This window comes from Periplaneta americana, chromosome 12 (assembly GCF_040183065.1).
Source record: "Periplaneta americana isolate PAMFEO1 chromosome 12, P.americana_PAMFEO1_priV1, whole genome shotgun sequence".
Lineage (NCBI taxonomy): Eukaryota > Metazoa > Arthropoda > Insecta > Blattodea > Blattidae > Periplaneta > Periplaneta americana.
The window spans coordinates 10710750-10725665 of NC_091128.1; positions in this window are offsets into that span (position 1 = coordinate 10710750).

The window sequence follows — 14916 nt, forward strand, 5'->3', positions numbered from 1 at the left end:
TATGTCACAGCTGATGGTGGAAGGGGGGGAGTATAGTGGTAGGTTGATAGCCCATCACGTGTACTGTGTGCGTTCAGATTGAATAACGGATTATATAAATTTGGAATGTGCTCATTTAAGAGAGGAATACCTAATTTTAATGCCCGGGCTATATGAAAATCTTCTGCTGCAGTGATATGCGCGCAATTATTTAAAGGGAGAATTACACGTAATGTTTCATTGATATTGGTTAATTCGTGGCCATTCTCAATAAGGTGGGTCGCGAATTTTGATTTCCTCCTGTTGTATTTGAAATCTGCGACATGTTCATTAAATCTGGTTTTAAAATTCCTACGAGTTTGTCCTATGTATTTGTGAGGGCAATTTTTGCACTGTAACATATATATCCCCCTGTTCTGATGCTTGTCGATTACGTTAATTTTATTGGGTAAAATATTATTGAGTTTATTACTTGTTCGGAACGCTAGTTCAATGCCATATTTTTTGAAAAGGTTATTAAGTTGGTTGGAAACTTTACCAAAGTATGTCATAGGGACTCGTTTTTTAGGTGTAGGGGGTTCAATGGCTGAAAGTGTGGTGTGTTGGTTGTGTAGCAACTTATTTTTCCGTTTTTGAAACAGCTTATTTATTTCTTGTTTATTAAAGCCATTAGATCTTGCTAATTCTGTGATATAAGTGAGCTCTTTGTTGAATCGTCTTTTACTTAAAGGCACCATTAATAGTCTATCAATGAGGTATCTGAATTTGCTGAGTTTGTGTGTCTCGGGGTGATTAGATTCTTTATTTATGGTATGATTTGTGGAGGTAGGCTTTCTAAAAATATCAAAACTTATCTTGGAATTCATTACAAATATGTGCAAATCTAAAAAGTTTATAGATCGATTTATGGCTTGTTCGGAAGTGAAGTTTATGTTTGAGTGTAGGTGATTGAAAGCGTTGGTAATGCTGTCGCTAATATTTGTATCGTTCTCGTATATGAGTAACGTGTCGTCTACATATCTAACATAGGCCCTAAGCTATAATATTAAACTTACTTGAAAGAGCAGGGACATTGTTGTTCTCCAAATTTTGCAAAAAAATTTCAGCTAATAAGCCAGAAAGTGGGTCGCCCATCGCTAGGCCTTTGTTCTGTGTATATATGGCATTGTTAAACTTAAAATAATTTTGTTTCAAAGAAGTCTTGAGAAGATGTATTACTTGGTCTATTATAACTGATTCCAATTGAACTTCGGCAAGTTTGGATTTAATGATATTAGGGTCTCGCCAATGGGGATGTTTGTATACAGGTTAGAAACGTCTAAAGAAAGTAATTTAGTTTTATTTGTTGGTTTCAATTTAACAAGTTTTTTGATGAGGTGTTTTGTGTTTGTAATGTTATATTTATTATCTAAAATCAGATTACGTTTCAAAAAGCTATGTAAGAATTTGTTGATTTTTCTATTGGGTGCATTTTGACTGTTTACAATTGGTCTGATAGATAGCTCTGCTTTATGCGTTTTAGGTAATGCTTTCAAGAAGGGGGCCTGGGGATTAATTTGAATTAATTTATTGATAGAGTCCTTTGAAATGAGGTTTGGAGAATTCTTTAGAGCTGTTTTTAACTGTTTCTGATAAACATCAGTAGGATCAGTATTGATCTCAGATATGTGATTATTGGCAAAGAATTTTTTTGTTTTCTCAATGTATTGATCTTTAGACATGAGGACTACAGCATCATTCTTATAGGCTTTTGTATGGACTATCCCTTCTTGTTGCAGTTTTTTACGTATATCAGACATGTTTTTCATATTCTGTTTGGCTTTTTTAAATTCTATTGCGGTTTTGGGGTCGTTCATATGCTTGTTAATGATTTCGGCCGTACTGTGGTTAAGATTTAATGAACATGTCGTACTTACCTAATTGATGCGATATTGACGGAATCGTTTTCTTTACAATAAGGAATTACAATGTACAACGTAGATTGTCAAAGGAGAAACTTCAGCGTTTATCAGTTAGAATATGTTTGTACTGCGAAAAGCTTCTTTCGACATCGCATGAGATTAATGAAGCGTACGTGAAAAGGTTTACATTTTCATTTAAGTTTTTGTCCTGATTTTTCACCAAACTATTCAGCACTGCATTGCCGTTATTTTTTTATTTCACTACCTAATTTGTCATTTACCTTATCAGGATGCAGTTCTTGGTGTACCTTGTTAATTATTTCCGATACTTTCTCAGTTAATTTAATACATTTGTAGACCAGACGTTTCCAGTTGAGTTATAACTTGTGGCAAGTTTCCGTAATTGGTCTTTATGAATTGTAGATTTTGGTGCATATTTTCTGAAATCAGGGATTTTGCTGTTGTGATGGCAGCTGAATCTTTGCCATCTAAAGCATGAATAACTATTGTAATGTTCTGCGAAACATAAGGCAGCTTCAAGCCAGGTGCCCCATCCTGTAACTACGGATTAAGGTGGAAGGGAGAGATCTGGTGTAATTTCTTGAAATTTTAATATTCTTGAAGGGGCTTTGAGAATTTTTTTTCACATGCGCTATAAAACAGTCCACATCGCTATATAAAGCAGGAATAGCTCCAGCAACTCTATGCAGTTTGTGCGCCAGACAAGTTGAATGACCCATGTTGGAATACCGCTCTTTAAGTTGCTTTCTGCCTTAATAATGTATGAAGCTGCATCAATGACGAAAAGAAGTACATTATCATATTTAATCCTTTCCGTCTACAAAAGGCGCATAGTGTTATAAAAAATTGGACAATAGTTGCATGGTTTACCTTTTCCAATTTCTCTGAAGTTAGCACAAATTTTTTCCCTGCAGAGTTCTCGGAAAGTTTACCGACCACCACATTTGCCACATATCTGACACTTACGTCTGTCAGCTGAATCCCATATATTTTCTAATCGTTCATTCTTTCTCGAATTTTGCCAATCGTATTCTGGTACGTGTCGGTAATTGGTAAATATTCTTTACGTATTTTTGCTTCTCCTGGAATATGTTGATTTGTGTATTTTTCCAGAAATGATCTAAAGTGGGATTGTCCAAAGTTCTGAATGGAATGTTTGTGTGTATCGACATGTCAAATAAACCCATATTGAATTGTGACCGATTATTTGGACTCGATTGGTCTTGTTTGAATTGCGTTCAACATTTTCCTTGTGTGCTTTACTATTACAGTGCCTTTCAAAACAGTACTTCTTAGTTCGCAATAATCTGAAAGTACACACGACACATACAACATTTTCTCCTTCTATAATAGCTTAAATATATCGCGTCCGAATTGTTCGACTAAATTATTTAGTATTGCACTTCGTGAACGAGTTGTTTTAGGCATTGTAATATGGCATTTCATACACGCAACTCTTCAGTATGACAGCTAAACAAACTCTGAATGTTTCGAGTTCGATGTACGGAACAGTACGGCGAAAGGCGATAGAGACTTACGTCATACTCAATACCCGTCTGCATAGTCAACTGCAATCGCCCCCAATCCCGCGGTCTAATTATCACCGTATATTATGGTGCTGAATTTGTTTCAAGACTAGGAAGAGTTTTAAATTTCTTGAAGTAGTTACGTTGATGCTCTAGAATCAAGACCATCTCTTTTCAAGATTTCGTTTACCAGTATTAAGGCCTCCCCACACCGAAGCGAAATATTCGCACCGGTGGCGAATTTTTCACTTCGCAAATTTGCCACTGCCTCAGTGTACATTGCGGTATACGAGTGTGCCCACACCGACGCGAAAGTATCGCCGGACGTCTGCGAATCTGCAGCGTATTTAGATTCGCCGCCTGCGCGGTTTTTTTCGCTGGCGCCGCGAATTTTTTGATAGTGTTCTGTGAGAAATTGTAAGGAAACATCCAGTTTTATACGATTTATTCTAGAGGATTACAAGTAAGTAAGGAAAAAGGGCAATATGAGATGCAATTGAATTAGAATTTAATGAAAGTGGTAAGTTGTTCACATCTTTAACATATTGTGACAGCGACGTGAGATTCGAACTCACGACCAGCGTTCCGCAAGAGAGCAGATCGCGCGGAGCACGGAGGGACGGCGCGCGGCGGAGAGAAGTGGGGAAAGGGCCTACACGCGAGGGGAGGCTGCGCGCGCAGCTACTACTTACGCAGTGAATGGGGAACGGACCTTCCCGACTCTTCCAGAAGCCCGTCGAAGTGGAAAAATCGCGAATTCGAAGTTTCTCGGTTACGTTGCTGTGGTTATAAATTACGCGCGCAAGTGAACGCGAGGAGTTTTTCAGTTTATTCAGCCATTCAGTGAGTAAGCCAGAGCAAGCAAGCAAGCCAGTCTTGTGTACCGGAGGTCGACTCGAGTGTGCGTCCGCGACTGTGTCAGCATCCGAAGGCCTGAGTTCGAGTGCAGTGTACCGCAGTTGGAGGGACCTGAGTTCGAGTGCAGTGGACCGCAGTTGGAGGGACCTGAGTTCGAGTACAGTGAACTGTCTGTGAAGGTCTGTGGTTCGAGATACTGTGAACTCTAGTGACTGAGCTAGAAGAACTGTGAACTGAGAACTGACAGTTCTGATTTGTAAATAGTGCTTTGTAAATATTAGTTAAGATTAACAGTTCATTGTTGTTCGTAATAGTCCAAGTAAATTGTCATTGCCGTCAGTTGAGTGCTATAACGAATACTGTGTTGAGTGAAAATCCTATTGTTGACGAGAGCGTTTAAGGTGAATTGTAGAAAGGAATTATTGTTGGAAGAATAAAATCCTACTGTTGAGTTGAAAAAAATTCACAATATCTTAAGAGAAAAATTCTAGCCTACATACGGCCTGTCTATAAGGAATGATTTCATATTCGCATCTTTGTTGACTTTTATCAGTCCCTCAGAATGTCATGGCATGCTTCGTACAGAAATATATTTCTAGAGAACCTGCCGATATGAACTTTGCGTCATTTGACATCTTACTAAGGTTTAATAGTTCAAAGTTAATTATTTTCTTAGTTTAGGGAAGGTTTCATTCTTGAAAGCAAACATATAAGCCTATATTTAATAGCAATTGTGTGACAAAGCTAATCTCATTCATATTTTATTCCTATGAAATACTCTAGGAACTTTTGTATTAGCTAGTACAGAAGAGTTGTTTCAATAAACATAAATAGGCCTATTATAAGTGTTTTCATTAAACCTTACGGATTCGCGCTGTATCTCCTAACATTAGTACTCGCGTTTGGTAATGTTTTGGACTTAAGCTAATATTTTTATTTTATTATGCAATATTTGTCTACATAATGTTAAAATAACCGACTTGCAATTCATTTTTAAATATTAAATACAATATTACAGGATTGTTGTTTAGTCAATTTTCCGAAGAAAAGTCTGAACCTCACAAATTATACCAAGAAGACACCATTTATGAGGCAACTAGGCCAGGAGATAATGAAGTAGGGTGGCTAGTTCCTTTCCCCCTCCATTACATACATCGCCGAAAAAATTAGCAAAAATCTACACCTAGCACATACTGCTTCACACTTACACTTACACATAAACAGGACAATTCTATTAATAATACGCGAGTATCACTACTTGCGGGACAAATATCGCCAGATTTTAGACTTCGCATCATCTCTTGTCTTCCTTCTCTTGAAGGACGCATTATAACAGATTCAAAGAAAAGTTAGAAAAGACGAGACGAAGTAGAGTGTGTTACGCACTTAACACACGTGTATTGTAAACTATTTTTGCACGATCATATATTTAGAACTGCAAATACTGTATGAATTTTATGATACTTTCTACGTTGAGAGCGCATTTTAGTGAATGTAGCCATTATACATTCAAGAGAGTATTAGTTTGCTAAAAAGTTTAATAAAAGTCAGTATGGTTTTCTCTTTGCATCTAATGATGAAAAAAAACATGAAAAATATGTTATTGAGGGGGTTTAGACGTATTATATTATATTATAACAGAAACGCGGACAATTAAAGTATAATAATTGTTTCCAAATGTGAACGTATTGATTTCACGGCACTAAAATGATTTATATCGTGTTAGAAGTTTGTTGAACGTACTCTCATCAATTCCTAGAAAATTGCTAAATGACCGAGAATCTTCCAATGTCATCTCTCTGAGTAGGATTAAAAATATATTACCAATAAAGGATCTTTCATTTCATTTCACTTCACTATTTTCAATTATTTATATGTGCAGGGATGGTAATTCATTTTATCAGGGATTCTCTGAAATTTGGTTTCATAGGTAATTTATGTTTTCAGATATCTTTAACATCTTGTTTCTGATGCACTTTTGTATTTTTCTGCGTGGATTTCACTTTCTCACCCACACTTCTTTCTTTTTTCTATGTGTTCTCTCCTCCAGAGCTCTAAGTTTTTTGACAACGTTTGCAACCGCAAGCACAACATCTAATGCTACGTTTACACTGCGACAGTTTAGAGAAGAGAGCTAGATATTATAGCTGAGTATCACCGTGTAAACGGTTGTGAGGGCAGGTATCTCGTTGACTCTAATAGCTAAATAGAGAGTCTAAATAGAGCGGCCTTGAAAACTGCTCTCGCCGTGTAAACACCCTGAACAGAGAACTCACATATACTGTCAGCTCTCATTATAGCTACTCTAAATTAGTCAGCTAAGTTGAACTTTTTCATTAACTCTCGCGACTGTTGCGTACGAGATTATACAAGCTTGCGTATAACTCTTGAAATACAGTCTGAAGTAACAATCAGGCTACGTGTGCACGGGGACAGTTCAGAGCGAAGTTCTGAAGAATCAGGAGAGATATCTAACGGAGTGTTTACACGGTGACAGAATATAGCTTCTCTAAACCCATTAGCGAGCTCTCATGAGATTATATAATTCTAAACTCTAAGTTACTCTCCGGACCGTTTACATGGTGCAGACAGTTTAGAGTGAGAGAAAGTGTTGCGAGAGAGCATTTAGAGAAGAATAGGCTGGTGAGTGCGTTTTTATGACATCATCACCCATCTAACTTCTGAGCAGTGTGTCAGCAGTTGTGTAACCTGACCGCGCATAGCACTTGCGTTATTAATATTGTTGGGCGAGTCATTATTTATATAGAATACTATAATTGCACGAAGGACGGAGTTGATAGTCTTGATCAAAAATGTGCAAATTATAGCTCAAGTCGGCACACATGTAATTTACATTCTATCAATCAGAGATGCATGAAAATAGTACCAATGGTAAGAGAAACTCAAAAAGTTTAGTTGTGTTAACATTGTTTCCCTACTTGATAACACGCCTCATAATAGTGCATATAAACAAATTTATTCATTGTTGAGGCGAAATGGCTGCTATAGACGACAGAACAGCTTAATTTTCATGTGAACCAGTCGGTTATTAATGTGCAAAAGCATTACTGAACAAAGTTTGGTGCAGATCCACCCAGTGGGCCTAAAATCCGTTAATGGTACACAGATTTAAAGGCACGATTCTTCGCAAGCGGTTGCGACTCCATCCATACCTACTACAGTTGCTGCAAGCCCTAATACCAGAGGACAAAGTGCTACGAAGAAATTTCTGCACAAGTATGTAGACTTTAATTGAAAACGACGATGAATTTATTCGTTCCGTAGTGTTTTCTGACGACGTCACTTTTCAACTTTCTGGTAAGGTGAACAGACATAATCTCAGAATCTGAAGATCGGAAAATCCGCGTACCTACGTGGAACTTGACTATAGGCTTGATGTGTGCCGTGTTACTAGGGGGAGGGGGACACATTGAACATCTTTAAGTCAAGAAACTAAACGTTTGGAGTTTCTCTTTCCATTGGTACTATTTTCATCCACCTCAAATTCATAGCACGTAAATTACATGTGTTCGAAATCGGAAAGGTCTTTTGTAGGAACCCTGTATAAAGACAATTTTCAGGCTTCCTGATGAAAGAAAGGCAACGGATGCAGCTGAAGAAGTGGTTCTTGAGAAGAAGAAAAAGAAGAAGAAGATATGCTTTGTGCACCCCAAAATTAAGGAGGAAAAAAATATTCTTGCTACAAAGGCCGAAGTTCAATTTACCTCCAATGTTAAACAAAAGTGTGCACAATTTGCGATGAAAATGATTGATTGCGTTTAAGTTCCTTAAAAGAGACCGAGTGTTCAAAGAAAAAAAAAACAGTTTTTTCACATAACATTGTTCATCTTCTTTCATTATAATATTGTGTTTATAATGGCTCTACTAATACAGTGTAATAGTTGTGGCTATTTGGTTTTGTTAAACTATAACTATATTCTTGTTAACAGATACCGGTACAGACCCCACTGTACCAGTTATGTGATTTGTTTATAATGCACTAGTTGAGCGTTATTATTATTAATATGATGCATTATCAACAATATTAAAGGAATATAGAAAATATTCCACATCAAGTGAATGGTGATAATGGCACAGCAGTAATAATAATAATAATAATAATAATAATAATAATAATAATAATAATAATATAATAAAACAATAGTGATAACAACATAATAGTGATAATAATAATATAATATTATTATTATCACTATTTCATTATTATTATTATTATTATTATTATTATTATTATTATTATTATTATCATCATTACAGTTCGCACTTACTGGAGGTTATGGAGCTTTCGCTGTACCTCCTCCAGCAAATAAATAAGCACGAATAAAACCCAAAAAATAATTAACAACTAAAACAATGTACCTTGCTAAAATTACGCCCAAATTACAATGAATTAACAAAACTAAAAGCCAAATTCAGACGCCTCGACAGTCTCAGCTAATTTTGACAATGCCTGATTTCTCAAGGTCCTTATTCTTGTAATTCTTGTTAAACACATTCCACAAACAACTTTCCCATTTATATGCTTCAATCAATATTCTTGTCTTCGACACTCCAATGTTTTTGGCCTTCATTTATACTGCTTCTGTCGCTAGAGTATATGAAAAAGTTCAACTGAGTTGAATAATTTAGAATAACTATAATGAGAGTTGAGAGCATATGCGAGTTCTTTGTCCAGGGTATTTACACGGCGAGAGCAGTTTTCAAGGCCGCTCTATTTATTCTCTCTAATATCTAATTAGAGTCAACGAGATACCTACTCTCAAAACCGTTTACACGGTGATATATCTCGAAAGGAACCTGGTGAACCTTGATGGAGAAACCAGTTCTACGGGCGGTTAAGAGTGGAGGGGGTAACGCTTGTTCAGTCTCGCTTGCATCTCGTCACATAACATCGGTCGGTAGTCGAGCCCACACCACAATACTGTTCTCTCCCTCCAAGTTTCACCAGGTTCCGCACGAGCTATACTCAGTATAATCTCTAGCCCTCTCTTCTCTAAACTCTCGCCGTGTAAATGCAGAGACGCAATTCCGCCGCTCAGAGCGCTGTTCGGTTCTAGATATTTGTAGCAGAACACTTACTGACATCGACATTTGGGGCATTTAAAGGACTCATCGTAGCGTATTAAATGCTTCGTACAATATTTTATGGTCAATAGACGTAAGTTCAAAACTTCCACGTATCAATTATATTAAAATAAATGGTTGTCATTTTTTATATGAAAAGATATTACATATTATAAACTCAGACACTGCCTTCCTGTTGTTCAATTCATACACCATGTGCTGTGTAAGTGAAACGTGTTCCTGTCAGTGAAGCTTTATAGGTTATAGTGGCAGTGCAAAGTATTTGAACAGTGAAATGTTTTTGAAGTGTTAGTGAAATCAGGATAGAATCAGTGAAATGTGTCGTAGTTCCAGTGCAGTGAGTGAGTTGACAGCGAAATGAGTGTAATGTTGAAAGGTACTTCTGCAGATATGAACATATTATTATTAATTATTAGTATTATCATTAATTGTATTTTTAATTAATAAGTTTATTATTGTCATTATTGAGTGTAATTAGTTACCACTGCCACCGGGTATATACCCATTGCAGTGTGAATAAATACATACATACATACATACATACATACATACATACATACATACATACATACAAGTAACATACCTTTTCGAACATAATGAAAGAAACTTAATACATTTTACATGAGCTATGTAATCTACCATTTTCATATGTTTATTTATTATTATTATTATTATTATTATTATTATTGTTATTATTATTATTCATAATTTATTCTGTTAAGAACAACAAAATAATGTGTTTAGGGTATAAACCTGTTGCTAGGAAGCGTAATGTGACCAACAGTCTTTCCTTTATACTAATGGCCATCCTCATAGTTGTGTCTTTTTCGCCAATTACAGGTCCGATGTGTAAGTTCCATGCGTGTTCCGACGAGATATCCAGGGTTTTTCCCACGTAGATCTATTTCTCCTTTCAATTCAGAAGAACTGCACACTACAGCGGCAGAAAAATGCTGTGTTTCTGCCATAGTTTTAAACTCACTGACCAGCCTGTTCTTTTCTATATACTCGTAACACTTTCTCACACTCTAAACTGTCTGCACCATGTAAACGGTCCGGAGAGTAACATTAGAGTTTAGAGTTATATAAATCTCATGAGAGCTCGCTAATGGGTTTAGAGAAGCTATATTCTGTCACCGTGTAAACACTCCTTTAGAGAGCTCTCCTGATACTTTAGATCTTCTCTCGCTCTAAACTGTCGCCTTGTAAACCTAGCATTATCTAGTAATTGCGTTTTCCCATGCGACGGAATAACAGTCATGCAATAATATTTTATGTGCTATTCATTGAATAACTTCTTTTTATGTTATTTTACAATGCTTTATCAACATCTTAGGTTATTTAGCGTCTGAATGAAATGAAGGTGATAATGCTGGTGAAATGAGTCCGGGGTCCAGCACCGAAAGTTACCCAGCATTTGCTCATATTGGGTTGAGGGAAAACTCCGGAAAAAACCTTAACCAGGTAACTTGCCTCGACTGAGAATCGAACCCGGCCCACCTGGTTTCGCGGCCAGACGCGCTGACCGTTACTCCACAGGTGTGGACTAGTTTTTTAAGAAAGGTGTATTGAGACGACTATGAATGACGAATGCTACATGCGTCTTAAGGGTCAAATCTGTAGTAAGAATGTACAAAATATTGTTTTTGATTAAGTTATTTTATTCTCCGGGCTAGTCGTGGTGTACGCAGCAGCTAATGCTCGGTACTTCAAGCATGGAATAGAATTCGCTGACTTTCAGATCCCGCCTAGGCAAGGCTGTTTATCCCGTCCTAATGTCACGTGTTGTCTTAGATCAGAGGTGGCGAAAACGCAATCGTGCGCCGAGCCACTGCGTAACCTGCAACGTGCATAGCCACACCAGGACAGGATACAGCACTGTGACGTCACCTCTCTCCGCTCTGCCGTCTCGCATTCGACGTCTGTGCAGGGTCTGTGAAATGTGGACAGCAGTTTGCAGGGGGGTGGAGAGGGTATTAGGCGTGCAGGTAGCAGTGATTTAGGCGATAAATAAAAGTGATCTGCGTTAATATCACAGTTAAATGCCTGGATATCCCAATGGTAATGTTAACTCAATTGAACATCTTGTGTACCGATTATAAATAATTCATTTTCTGCTCTATTATGCGAAAATCAATCTATAGCAAAGACAGTCTCATACGATGGACACTTTCCTGTATCTAATAGTCACGTAGTATTTCATTTCAGTTAATTTGGCGAAACAAATATATAGTAAAATAATACAAGTTTTTATTATGCCCGTTCATTTGTACGTCAAGCTAGCCTTTATTTATAATGACTGCAATCACACAACGCGTTTAAAAATAATTAGAAATAAATGAACCTTTGCTGTATTTTATGAAAAAATACATACAAACTATATTTCCTTTTCTCTGTAATTTGGAAAAAGGCACAGAACGATTAATTATGTTGACATTTTTCTGCATTTCTTGTTTCTTTTTTCTTTAAGTAATTTATCAATATTGGGACATAATGACTGGGCAATATGTAATTAAGATTGCATGTTAGGGTGTGATCTGACAAGGTACTTCTTGATTTAGGTTTAGCAAGTTTCATAACAGAAAAAATTGTTCGCATACAACCATACGAACCAAACATACATAATACCTGTGCAGCAAATGCATACAATCTCGGGAATCTGGCTTGGTAGAAATTCCTGTTAAAGTCAACCAAGTCCTTGTTGTGTTTATATTTGTCCTTCAACAAATCGTCACTTTGTAAATTTAACAGTCCAATTGGTACCTGCTAGGAAGGGGATGCAAAGAGCTGAAATATAGTAGAAACTGTTCTACATCTTGAAACTTCGACTCAACTGGCGAAGAAGATCTTGTATAATTTGCACATATTCTTATGAGAGACATGTCCGGACCACGCACTTGCGATAACTTTGAAAAATGCACAGTTTCCAGCCAGCAGTTGATTTATCCATAGAGCCTAAGACAATTTTAACGCTTCAACTTTATAGTATATATCAGTTACGATGAGACCCTTGCCCTGAAGTGAGGTATTTAAATCGTTTAAGTGATCTGTTAAATCCGCATGGAAAGCCAAGTCACAAATTCAGGTTTTTTCTTAAAACTCGGGGACAGGCTGATTTAGACTAGTCATGAATAATGCTATTTCTTTTCTTAACTCAAAGAAACGCCGTTTATGTAGGCAACTTTGCATTACGTGCTCTCGCCTGACGTCACACGAAATGAGGGAAGTGCTCTTCCTCCACAAACGTCACACAGTCTGAAACTGTCTTCCGCTGACCTAGGCGGACACCCGAAGGGGAAGTGAAGTAACTATTTGACTTATTAACGGATTTTCATTTTCCTTACGTCAAGCACTTAAATATAATTTTATACAGTACAAGACTACAAACTAATGTTTAGTACGTGTAACGAAGAAAGAAATGAACAATAAATGAACCATACCACAACCTAAAATTAACTGTCTTCAGAATGTCTCTGCGACAAAGTTTCAAAATCAGGAATTATGTCACTCACTGCCAGTCGTAGTTGATCACGAAGGTATTTGTCTGTCACTCGTAATCTAAATTTGGTTTTTACTATTTTCATTGTTGAAAATAATTTTTCACAAACGTAAGTTGTAGCGAATATGGCTTCAACAGAGCAAGCGAAAGAACGAAGCTTCGGATATTTATTTTTTGGCAAAGATTTGAAAAGTCAACATTTGTTAAGTCCTTACATCTAGCTTTCATTTGACATCACATTGTAAATCTGTGAGATAAAATTGAAGAGATAACCGCTAACCGCATTATTCGTACATCTGCTGAAAAAGGGTCGACGTACAGAGATGATGATGATGATGATGATGATGATTATAACAACAACAATAATAACACAACCTTTTAATGTTTCATCAGTAACATGTAGTTATAATGCCGTTTTATGTTATACAACCGTTTTCCTCGTAATACTTGTGAACAAATCATACATTTAATATTCTCATCATATTGACAACAAAAAACTGCGTCCTCCCATCCTACCTGGAACTTTCGTACATGGTTTCGAGAGAGACATATGTCACTCGCAGGTCAGAGACAAATACAAATGGAACGGAGTTTGACTCCAGTGAGTTTGAGGGTGGGGGTTGGTGGAGGTTAGAAGAAACGAAATGCACAGCTATCACTGCGAGCCACAATGTCTCGCGAGTCACGTTCTAGCCACGGCTGTCTTAGATGAAGGAAAAACGTAGTGTTGACGCTCGTCGCATGTGACCCATGGGTTATCCTTGCACCATAGAGTTGAGAAAATCTGCTGAGGGCTACGGTTGAGAATGCCATAAGGTTTTGAAAATTGTCTTTGCATATTGATGTTCGAGGAGGTCTATTGAACTCGAAGTAAGATAATGCAAAATCGAAGAAAAAATCGTGGCTTGGTTTTCATTGTTATTATAGGCCGTGCCACTTGCACTGTCGTTTTTCACAGGCTGAGTAGCAGAAAGCCTATGTTTTCAAGCCGCTCGTAGACGACAAGGCTGTCTGATTGGTTGAAGTGACCTGTGCTTCGTAACTCGAGAACGGCTGTATGGTATGGGAAAGTACAAGGCGGTGTTAAAACATTTATGTGAATTCTGAAGGCCAAAAACATGGAAATGCCAAAATTTAATGCAATCTTGTTAGTAATAATACTGTATAATAATAATAATAATAATAATAATAATAATAATAATAATAATAATAATAATTCCGATTGTGTTTAATGCCCAGAGTATTAGCACAGTGTATTAAAGAACACATAAGAGCAGGATGATCTAAAATCTGATGGATGACAGAAAGTTGAAAAATGTATTGAAAGTGATTAAATATGTTGTTACTATTGTCACACAGATTGTATTTTATCCTCGTAATATTATTATTATTTCACTGTTGAAGAATAATGCTAGATACTGCAGGTGAACTACGAGATTAGGAGCTTTAATGTGTAAATCCAGATTTCATCTTCAATTTTTTTAACATGAATATTATTGAAAGAAATAGCTTTCATTTGTCACTGCATATTAATTTATGTGATCTCCACCCACAGACTTCACATGGCTGCATTCCACTGTTTAGAACTGCAATGCCGCGTCTATGGCTACAGTACTACCATGCTGGCCTTCTATCCTGTTCCGGTCTGGATGGAATTTGTGGTGGAAAAAAATACACATTGCACAGTATTTTTTCGGAGTACTCCCATTTACCTCTTTCATTCCACCAACACTTTCCACTTCCTATCATTTTGTCTATCATCTTTAAGAGACTAATAGTAAAAAAAAAAGTCATTTTGGGTGGCGCAGTCGGTATATTGCTGTTCTTTTGTGCCCGAGTTTCCGGGTTGAATAATGTAACGGACGTGAGATGGAGTAACAAATCTGACAGGTATCAGACATGACAAAGCAAACATAAGCATGTCATAACCTGAAATTTTTTGCTTAAAAATCTTCAAAATAGGAATTTTACTGCACACGTATATTATTATGTCCTCTTGATATTGACTTTATATGTTGTTATTTGT